The following is an 11,455-nucleotide window of genomic DNA, read 5'->3' on the forward strand; positions in this document are numbered from 1 at the left end:
TCATTGAATGGCGGTGCAGGCTAGAAGGGACGAATGGCCTAATCCTGCACCTATTTTCTATGTTTCTATGTTTCTATTAGGCTGGATTGCTCTTGGTCAGCCAGCGTGGATTAGCTGGGCCAAAATGGCCTCCTTCCATGCTGTAAATTTCTAAGCTTCTATTATTCTATGAAAGGAAAGATACCAGGCAGGTAAGGCTGCACCAGAGATATTCTCTGCCCACTGGGTGCATCCTTCACATCCACATCAATAAGTTCATTTGGAAGAGGATTAGTGCAAACAGAAATGCCAATTCATAAGAGAGGTTGTAGAAGCAGACCCAATAGCACAAAGATGATTTGTGAAGGCCTGATTGGGTGGTTCTTAATGCTTGAAGTGATCCTGCACGGAAGAAAGTATTCCTGTATGAACCTCCAGCTCGACCAAGATACCATCAGCTATATCTGCAGGTCCTGGCACACTTACTTGGCAATACCATGGGGAAGTGTCTTCACAGACTCCGGATCAGCAGAGAACTAGACCTACAGCTTTGCAATCTACTACAAGGACAACAGCAGCTAAAATGCACAAATGAGCTTGCACGGACAGTGTCAGTAACAGTAAGCTGCAGTCCCCAACCTGGCTACACCTTCTCCAGGCATACTGCAATCTTGACCTATGGGGATAGTGCTACAAGGTAGTAAACAGGGCCACCTTCATTACTGTCACTTCATGCAGCACAACGTTCAACTCAGTAGCCATCAAACAAGAGACTGTGTGCTGAGCTACTCTGTCATATGCCTGCAGACTCATGTCTCCATACTGGATTTCCTTTACTTTCATTATTTAAGGCCACTCTCCCCCATCACCCTCAGCAAAGGCTGTCAGTGAGTTGAAATGCCTTTTGAGTACTTCCAAGGACTGCCTCTGTATTTGCCTTCCTATTCTGCCACTTCCCTTTAATTTTTGTCATTTGTTTAAATTTCATCTGAACCACAAATTCACTCAGCATTAGGTTACGTCCATGTGCACACCCAAATCTGCACTTCGAGCTGTGAATAATTGTGCAAATAAACTGACCTTGGAACATAAGAATATAAGAATTAGGAGCACGAGTAGGCCATTCAGCCCCTCAAGACTGCTTCGCCATTCAATAAGATCATGGCTGATCTACTTCCTCAACGCCACTTGCCTGCATTATCCCCATATTCCTTGATTCCCTTAATATCCAAAAATCTATCGATCTCTGTCTTGAATATACTCAACAACTGAGCCTCCACAGCCCTCTGGGGTAGAGGATTCCAAAGATTCACAATCCTTTGAATGAAGAAATTTCTCCTTATCTCGGTACTAAATGACCAACCCCTTATTCTGAGACTGTGACCCCTGGTTCCAGACTCCCCAGCCAGGGGAAACATCCTCCCTGCATCTACCCTGTCAAGCCCTGTAAGAATTTTGTATGTTTCAATGAGATCACCTCTAATTCTTCGAAACTCTAGATTGTGATTGGGGCCGGTTTTGTCTCTGTTTTTGGCTTGGACGGTAATGTGCTATTTACTGATGTATTTCATCTGGTTCTGGAAATGTTGTTGCCACAGTGCCCTTCTGTTGCAGACAGCTGCTTCATTAAGGTACGCAAGTCAGGGTCCTGTACATAGGATCCGAATGAAATTTTCAGGTACCAATGCGTGGAGTGTGCGGCACATATGCTAAACTCACTGGTACTTGGTGCAGAGTGACACAACCAACAGTTCTTAAAGGGTTCGCTGCAGGCCACTCCAAAAACGGCAAGTAATAGAATTCAAACTGATTTCTGTGGAGTCAGGATTAAAGCTCCTCGTGGTCCCACAAAAATCTATCCACCTCATGCTACTTGAGTGGACTTGGATGATTTATGGGTGGAGACACCAATACTGTCCTCCAACCTGGACAGCCTGAGGTTGGATTTTCCCTGCAGCTTGGGGTAGGTGGGCACACAAGATGTGCCCATTGTGGTGTGGGTGCTCACTGACCCCATGCTAATTAAAGGCCCTTCCCCTTGACCGTTATACTCTGGTGGAGTCAACACTGAAAACCAGCGCTAAGCACGAGCTTGGAGTGACTGCCAGGATTGCATTTCCAAGTATTACGGGACCAATGTAATTTGCGTAACTCAATGTGCGTGAAATTGCGTATCTACCCGTTTGCGGGCGCTAACCTTTCCGAGGTCGGATATTCTGCTCCCGGTGCTGAAGTCCCGCCCTTGAAGCAAAATTGGGATTACCACCCCTCATAGGAAGTGGAGCGCAGTGTCGCGTGCTCCACTTACTCACGGGGGCACTAAATGCGTGCAACGCGGAGTGTTACACGACCTCTCCACATAGCGCTGCCATGTTCCACGGGCCCTCCCCTTCCGTTAAAGGGGAGGGACGCTGCGAGCTCTGCATGGCTCTTGATGGGCATCCATTAGGCCACCAGGGATGCTGGGTGCCGTGGCCACAGCCCGGCGACGAAACGGAGTGCTGGGCTGCACGATCACGGCAGGGACCACACTAAATCGGCACAGAAAGACCCGACCGGTAAGTCGGCCAAAAAAAATGGAGGCGCATGGCGAAGCGCACCTTCCCTTTAAATTTCACCCTGTGAGCCCCGCAATTGACATTGCCCACAGCAGCCCCACAGGGCACTGCCCAATTTCTGCCATGGGGCAAAAATGGGCCGCTGCAGGGCGAAAAGGGGTCGCCACGCACGGCGATTATGTCATCGCCGCAGGCACAGAGTCCCGGAGGCTACCAGTGGGGGCGCGGCTCTACTGGTTTCATGACTCCGCTAATTCCCGCACAATTTCGTGGAAGCCGGTAGCGCCCCGCCCCACCCGAGTGAAAACACTTTTGCGCCTTGTTAGGCTGGCACCCCCCCACCCCCCCGACACTGGATGTGCTAACGGGAGGCACACAACAGGCCAATTTCATTCCCAATCTTTCTCAACGTTTCAAACTTTACTTAAAAGTTTGTCTGTAACTCTTAAATATATAACTGTAAAAGTACTTTAAATATTTTATTCGCCATACAAACAGATGTCTAATGGAATAGTATCTCAAACTTCCAGTCAATTTTAAAATTTGTTCCAGACTGAAATACTCAACAGCAATTTTAGTTGCAAGGCTAAAATATCCTATTATTAAAAACATGATCAGTTTTTTCTAGACTAGTTTCTAAGCAATTTCTAGTTTCCTAAACATATATCAAATGCTTTTCACCTTACACCCAGGTCTTTATCAAATATGAGGTTTAATTTAATTCTGTTGTCTGTAAGTCTCTCGAGAATTATTCTCTCCTGTCTGCCGGGGGTCCTCACCTTACACCGACCTAGTTAGGACCATATGCAATACATCTTGTTCAGATCTTTCAGAGGAAGACTCAGTGAAATTCAATACTATACACACTGTCTCTAATACAATGGTGGTCTGGCCTAGCCTTTTCTACTCAAGCTGCCAAGCAGCTGTAGCACAGCACTAATTGTTCAGGAACCTCTCTAATTTCCTAACAACCCGCCAGCACCCGATTGCCGACAAAAGACCACTAAGATTCCCAAGATTATTGCCGGCAAAAACTTCCCCCCAAAAAATAAAAAAATCTGTCCAGCACCCCGATTCTTGGCAAAAAAGTGGAATTTAGGGTCGATTGGGCGGTTCCGAAAGAAAATGGGCGATAAATTAAAAAAATCACTAAAAATTTACCCTGAGGTTACGGGTTGGGCCGAGGAGCAGAAAAACATTTAAAATATTGTTTTAAAAAACAGGACATAAAAGATCATTCAAACATTCTCCAGACCCTTTTAACCTAAATCACCACAACATAATTTTAAAATAATGTGTAAAAAGACAATTACTAACCTTTTTCTTGAAGAGCTAATCACCAACCACCCAGCTCCGTTGATTCTCGTGGGCGTTTTTTTTCATACTTACCTACAGGTCACCGCTGAGCCAAATATCACGCCAGAGCGACCTGAGAACGGTGCACACCGGCGGTCCGCTCCCCAGCGGTACCTCGAAACCGCCGGCGTAACTCAGGTGGGGAATTTCTCGCTCACCTTGTTATCGCCCACAATGGCCAATACCACCCAGAAACATAACGGGAGGCCTATGGAAATTCAAGCCCAAAGATACAAGCCGCAAAAGACAGCAACCATTTTACTCAATAAATTTCTATTCTATAACCTATTGCACTCTTTGGAGTCGTTCTTCCTCTCAATTTACGACATTATTGCTCTAGTTTACTGTGACCATATTCGAGGGTTATTTCTCCTGAGTTATGTTCAGTTTTCTATCTTTGTCCTCCACAGATAATTATTAGCTCAGAAAGTTGTTTTAAGCCACTTCAGCCTGGTTTTCATTAAACCCTTTTGTTAAGTCCTGACTCTAATGTACTGATTTACACGAGACACATGCTGAAATCAAGGTCACTCAGGACCTACACCTTTAATTCCAGCTCTCCAGTGCCGCACTTGCCTGAGACCTCCCTTTATATACCTCAGTGGGACAGGTATGGAGTGTCTCCTGCAAGTGCACCCCTGGTGGTAAGGTATGCTTATTGTTGCAGATCATATCCAGTTACAGTCATGTATAGCATGGTAAGATACTGTTATATACAGTAATGTGAGATACATGACACCTTTAATATGGGCAGTTTTATAGAAGAGCAAAAAAGGAACACCATGAATCTGAATGAAAAATCAGCCTGTTAGTTCGACAGAGTGCATTTTTGCATTTCATTCATAACTGTGTCACCTTTAGATGCGGAACAGACAAGTAAACATAGTGATTCAAACAATGGTACTACACAATGCATTGAATGTCAGTTTGACAGGTGGCCTGAGGGAGCTGACAGGCAAATGGGCTAAAATTAAAAAAACAAAATCAACATATTTGTGAACAAGAAGCTGCAAATCAGCTATTGTCCTGGTACACTAATGTGGCATGAATGCAATGAACACGTGCCATCCATTTTATCTGTAAGCTATGCAGTAAAAATGGATTGAACATTTAGCAGCTCAGACGTTCATATATTAAGTTTTTAATTTCTATTAATCTATACGCGTGTTTCCTGTCTACAAAACCTTACTCCACATTGTCACTCTTTTCATCACACCTTTGTGAAAAACTTTTTCCATTACAAATTCCCTATGTCCATATTTATAATGGAAATTGCCTACATAAGCTCATCACCCTGCCACAGCATCATCTGACCAGTGGATAATTTTAAGCACAAATCACTCAAAATCCTTTCTGAAAAGTTTTTCACAGAAAATGTTTGATCTACCATTGTTTTTCAGACGTCTAAGCTCCTAAACATATGCCCTTAAAGAAAAAGGGTGGGAATAACAATTCCAGAGCCCTCTGGATGTCTAGGGATAAAGAAAAAAAGGGACGCTTATGTCATATACCGACGGCTAAATACTGCAGAATCTCTGGAGGAATATAGGAAGTTCAGAGGTGCAATTAAAAAGGATATTAGGAATGCTAAGGGAGAGCATGAAAAATTCTTGGCAAGTAAAATCAAGGAAAACACAAAGATGTTCTATAAATATATTAAGTGCAAGCGGATAACTAAAGAAAGGATAAGGCCTATTAGAGAACATGGGCTAGATTTTCCACGTTTTTTTGCATGCCTAACGCCCACTTAATGTCCATTTTACCGTTGAAATGACGTAAAACGCCCAGATATCCCCCATTTAGCCACAAAATGGAAACTGATGGGCATTTTTCGGAAATTTATCGCCGAGCGTTACTTTCCCCATGTGTGTAAACCGGAAAAAAATAATACTGCCCGCCCACTTTTTTTGGGCGGAGTCATCAGAATGGGCAAAATCAATGCCCATAATATAGCCCAGCGTTAGTTTCTGCACGGAATTAACGCCGAGATTCAATAATACCGCCTGCCCATTATTTTTTGTTGTAAAGAGCACATTTGGCGAAACTAACACCCAGGAGATCACCCACCATCACTTTCATCACCTTGCACACATATCGCCCACAATATCGCTCACCCAAAAAACCACCCGGAAAAAGTGGAACTGTTCTGAACTAAAGCCAGCGGTGTGGCTGCCATTTTCAAAGGCTGCTTCAACTTTGGGGGAGTTTGGATTGACTCTGGAGTTCTTCTCAAGTGAAGCGACCATCTTAAAAGACATATATTCTATGTTTCTATATTCAGACTCTGGACTATTGGGCATTTACTGTAAACATAGAAACATAGAAAATAGGTGCAGGAGTAGGCCATTCGGCCCTTCGAGCCTGCACCACCATTCGATAAGATCATGGCTGATCATTCCCTCAGTACCCCTTTCCTGCTTTCTCTCCATACCCCTTGATCTTTTTAGCCGTAAGGGCCATATCTAACTACCTCTTGAATATATCCAATGAACTGGCATCAACAACTCTCTGCAGCAGGAAATTCCATAGGTTAACAATTCTCTGAGTGAAGAAGTTTCTCCTCATCTCAGTCCTAAATGGCCTACCCCTTATCCTAAGGGTTCTGGACTTCCCCAACATTGGGAACAATCTACCTGCATCTAACCTGTCCTGCCCCGTCAGAATCTTGTATGTTTCTATGAGATCCCCTCTCATCCTTCTAAACTCCAATGTAAAAAGGCCCAGTTGATACAATCTCTCCTCATATGTCAGTCCGGCCATCCCGGGAATCAGTCTGGTGAACCGTTGTTGCACTCCCTCAATAGCAAAAACATCCTTCCTTTTTCTGGTCAATTTATATGCCTCGTCCTGGGATTTAACACTATCCTTAATTTCCCTTGTTAGCCACGGTTGAGCAACCTTCCCCGTTTTATTTTTACTCCAGACAGGGATGTACAATTGCTGAAGTTCATCCATGTGATCTTTAAATGTTTGCTATTGTCTATCCACCATCAACCCTTTAAGTATCATTTGCCAGTCTACTCTAGCCAATTCACGCCTCAAACCATCGAAGTTACCTTTCCTTAAGTTCAGGACCCTAGTTTCTGAATTAACTGTGTCACTCTCCATCCTAATAAAGAATTCTACCATATTATGGTCACTCTTCCCCAAGGGGCCTTGCACAACAAGATTGCTAATTAGTCCTTTCTCATTGCACATCACCCAGTCTAGGATGGCCAGCTCCCTGGTTGGTTCCTCGACACATTGGTCTAGAAAACCACCCCTAATACATTCCAGGAAATCCTCCTCCATCGCATTGCTACCAGTTTGGTTAGCCCAATCAATATGTAGATTAAAGTCGCCCATGATAACTGCTGTACCTTTATTGCATGCTTCCCTTATTTCTTGTTTGATGCTGTCCCCAACCTTACTACTACTGTTTGGCGGCCTGTACACAACTCCCACTAGTATTTTCTGCCTGCAGGTGTATTTTAGTGAGGAAATTATTGCTTCTGATCAATCACTATTATATTTTCATTGCAATGAGGCCAGCCATTTCTCAGCCTGCATCGATTAATACACAGATGCTTCAGAGTGCAGATGGCTCAATGTGTGATGCACATCATTATGTGCCCAATTTAAGACATGCAAGAATGAGGAGGAGGGCCAGACCATACACACCCCGCACGTACAGGGAAACGAGGTCTTACCTCGATCTGTCCGAGCACACCTGCCTTCGGAGACTGCGCTTCCACAAGGTGGTGATCAATGAAATTTGTGAGTTCATCAGGCCACATATGCAGTCTGCAATCAGGACATCAGTGTTGGTCGAGGTCAGGAGGGGCACTGCAATACAACCCTGAACAAGTAGGTAAATTCGTGGTCGTGTGCTCCATGCTGCACAACCTGGCTATCAGGAGGGGCCAAGAATTGCCAGAAGAGACTGATGCTCCAACTCAGGAGAGAGAGGAAGAGGAGGATGAGGGGCTGGACACTGACCTAGGGCCAGACAATCAGGCTGGCTGTGCAACCATTCCCACGACCCCCTCCAGACTGCAGGATAGGACCCGTGGTGGCCACATAGCTGCAAGACTCTTACGTGAGGAGCTGATATCTGAACGATTTGCCTGAGAGAACGTTGCTGTGAGAGACAACGCTGACACACTGCTATGTATGTGCAGCTCAGACACCAATGGTGCCCATCACCTTGGTGCCAGTTAAAGTTTACGTTGATTGAAGTTAATTTTTATTTAACCCTTTCATGTTAAGGAATCACCAGTGTGTAACGGTCCAGCTATCTGAGAAAATGTGCAACAAGGTTATGTTCAATAAAAAAAAAAAAATACCAACATTGGTCTGAAATAATATATGTGGAGAAAGAGTCAGACTGAACACTGTGAGCTCAAAATAAAGTGTGACCCTAGTCTTTTATTGCAGGTCTCCAGAGTGCCTCTCCAACCTGTGAGGCCTCCTTAAATACCTGTGCTCCCAAGGGATTATGGGATCCCTTGGGACTCCAGGGGATGAGTCCTCTGGTGGCTGTATAGAGTATATACAAGTTTACATATATAACATTAAGTATCACGGGCAATAACAGCCAACCCCCGCCCACATCCCACTTTTTCCATCATTGACATTAGTCAAATGTTCAACATGTCCAGCAACACAGAATACAAATGCAAAGCAGGAGGGTGGTCCCTACCCCCCATACATTACAACAAATTGCATACACCCAGCTGGAGATATAAGACAGACATCTCTTGCGGACATGCACCTCACTTTCCATTCCCCCTCCCCTTCTTTTCCCCACCTCTACCCCTTCCCCTCCTCACTCCATGGTGCCTGGCCGAGGAACTCCTCAGACGATGCCTCATTGCAGGGGATGAAGGCAGATGTAGTGGTTACATGGGTACAGGAGCAGCGGGTGCCGAGAGAGGAACATTCTCTGATGCAGAAGCAGGATCTTGGTCCTTCCTCTCATCTGTCGATCGCAGTGGTGGTGCGGAACCTAGGGGTGGAGTGCCACGCTCTGGGACCACTGGGGGGCCTGTGCCAGCAGTGTTCCTGGCTATCGTATCCAGGGCCTCCGCCATCCGTGGGACGTACTCAGTCATGGTGGCCAGCTGTCGGGATATGCCTCCCAAAGCTTCGATGAGCTGGTCACCAATGTCTACTGTCCTCCTGGACAACTGAACCATCTCTCCGCTCTCATGTGGCGCTTATGGACCAGACCTGCCGCATCCACGACGCCTCCACAGCGTCAGCGCCTTCCTGGGGACAAATGGGGTGCCCTATGGGGAGGTGCTTGGGGCCGGTACCTCCAGAGTGCAGGTGGGAATGACCGGAGGAGCACTAGATGGCCTTGGGGTGGAATGGCTTCTGGAGAGTGGTGATGCAGGTTCCTCGAAGTCCACGCTCTCATCCGTAGAGAACAGACCCAGCGGATTGACGGGCGAGAATCGGAGCTCCTCAGCACCAGATGTAGGATCGTCTGGAGAGTTGGGCCCTGCGCCCCCACCTTCTGGCCTCTGTGGTCTTGCCTGGGGCCGTGCTGTTGGCTGAGCTGCAAAACACAAATGAGGTTATTGGAGGAGAAGGGGTGCTAGGGTCACAAGGCGAGTCCAGCGCTACACACAGCATATGTACGACAAAAGCACCACCGCTATCAAATTCATCACAGACATCACATTTCATGACCATCAACACATTGTGCATTGCAATGATTTTCATTAGGTCATCATTATGTCTAGGACAATTTTAGAAATCATCTATCATATATGATTGTTCGGATATGAGTGAGTGTGGCATCTATTGACTTTACATCACGCAATGGTGTAAACTTTACTCATGTGGCTTCACTTCAGGCTCTGCAGATACATCCGTGGCTGTCCGGGGGTGCTTCCCCACGAGTGCGAGCACCCGCGCCTCCATCTCAGTGATGTCGCTGGGGACTGGTGGCCCCCCCACCCGTTTGCCTCTGCACAGACCTCATCATCAATAGCTTCTTCTGTAAAAGGTAACAGGATGACATGGCATGAGGTCATTGCGTGATATCATTGCTAGGTACTGTCACAGAGACTTTATGATAATTATCATTCTTTACCTAAAGACGTACACCGTGACCGCAGGCTTTGATTACAACATTCCCGGTAAAAGTGAAAGACCTCATATCTGTTGATAGTCACTCATGATTCTTACAAATCAAATTATGTAAATACATAAGTACATGTAAATAAATGTAATACTCTTGTGGATCCCACAAGGTCGTTCCATCGTTTTCAACATTGGTTACCCTCACACACCTCGTTGGTTGCTGACAAGACCATCTCTGCTATCTTGGCCCATTTCTTCTGGTAGGCCTTTGGGGTGGGTTTCCCACACCCTCCCTGTGTTAAATCATCCCAGCGTAACTCGACCTCCTGCAGGAGGGAGGCACTTGCCTCATCCGAGAACCTCCTCGCTCTTTTCGCCCTCCAATGTGCTCCTCTCCGCTCTCTCCAGCGTCAGTCTCCACAGTGTGCTGTGATGCCTCCTCCTCTCCCTCCATTATAGGCCAAATTCGAGCAAATATGTGGCTGGTACCAGCTAATTTTTTTTCCTTATTTGCTCTAAAGCTCTAAACTGTCCCTCCTTCCTCCCAAAGCAGCCACACAACACCCAGCCACGCCTTCAATCCCTCTCAGCTCCCTCTCTCTCTGTCTCCTCTTCTCCGCATGTCACGATGACCCTTTATCTCCTGAATCGCGAGAATCGAGCATTGCGATGCCGTTGCTAAGGACCGCGATACTTTACTGCAAAAGGTCAGAGAGATTTAACGTGACTGCCCATTTCATATTGCTCACGGTAATGCCCAATTTCAAAAATGGAGACTAGATGCTTTGAGAATAGGCGAGAAGCCAACAATCTGAAAACCCATTTTTACCGCCCACGCCGGAAATAATGCCATTTTTGGGCGATTTGCACAAAAGTGCAAAATCTAGCCCCATAAGGGTAATCTGTGTGTGGAGGCGGGAGATGTGGATATGCTTCTTAATGAATACTTTACATTTGTTTTCACAAAGGAAAGGGGCAATGTAGATACTGCTGTCGAGGAGGAGTGTGAAATTCTGGATGAAATAGACATAGTGAGAGAGGCGGTATTAAGGGGTTTAGCAGCTTTGAAAGTGGGTAAGTCCCCAGGCCTGGATGAAATGCATCCCAGGCTGTTGAGCGAAGCAAAAGAGGAAATAGCAGAGACTTTGACCATCATTTTCCAGTCCTCTTTGGATTCAGGCATAGTGCCGGAGGACTGGAGGACTGCTAATGTGGTACCCTTGTTTAAGAACGGAGAAAGGGATAGGCCGAGTAATTACAGGCCTGTCAGCCTAACCTCAGTGGTGGGAAAATTATTGGAAAAATTCCTGAAGGACAGGATAAATCTACATTTAGAAAGGCAAGGATTAATCAGGGACAGTCAGCACGGATTTGTTAAGGGAAGATCATGTTTGACTAACCTAATTTAATTTTTCGAGGAGGTAACCAGGAGGGTCGATGAGGGTAGCACATATGATGTAGTATATATGGACTTTAGCAAAGCTTTTGAT

The 11,455-nt window shown here is 45.8% G+C and overlaps 1 long non-coding RNA gene across 3 annotated transcripts in view; it reads left to right on the forward strand.

Annotated features, from left to right (window-relative positions):
* The window catches only part of LOC139272619 (uncharacterized), a 166,547-nt gene extending 156,716 nt beyond the window's left edge, over positions 1-9,831 (forward strand). For all 3 annotated transcript variants that reach the window (XR_011594912.1, XR_011594913.1, XR_011594914.1), the window contains one exon: positions 9,737-9,831. This is a non-coding gene — a long non-coding RNA (uncharacterized lncRNA). The remainder of the gene's footprint in view (positions 1-9,736) is intronic.
* Positions 9,832-11,455: the final 1,624 nt, after the last annotated feature.

Source organism: Pristiophorus japonicus, chromosome 9 (assembly GCF_044704955.1).
Source record: "Pristiophorus japonicus isolate sPriJap1 chromosome 9, sPriJap1.hap1, whole genome shotgun sequence".
In the NCBI taxonomy this organism is placed as follows: domain Eukaryota; kingdom Metazoa; phylum Chordata; class Chondrichthyes; family Pristiophoridae; genus Pristiophorus; species Pristiophorus japonicus.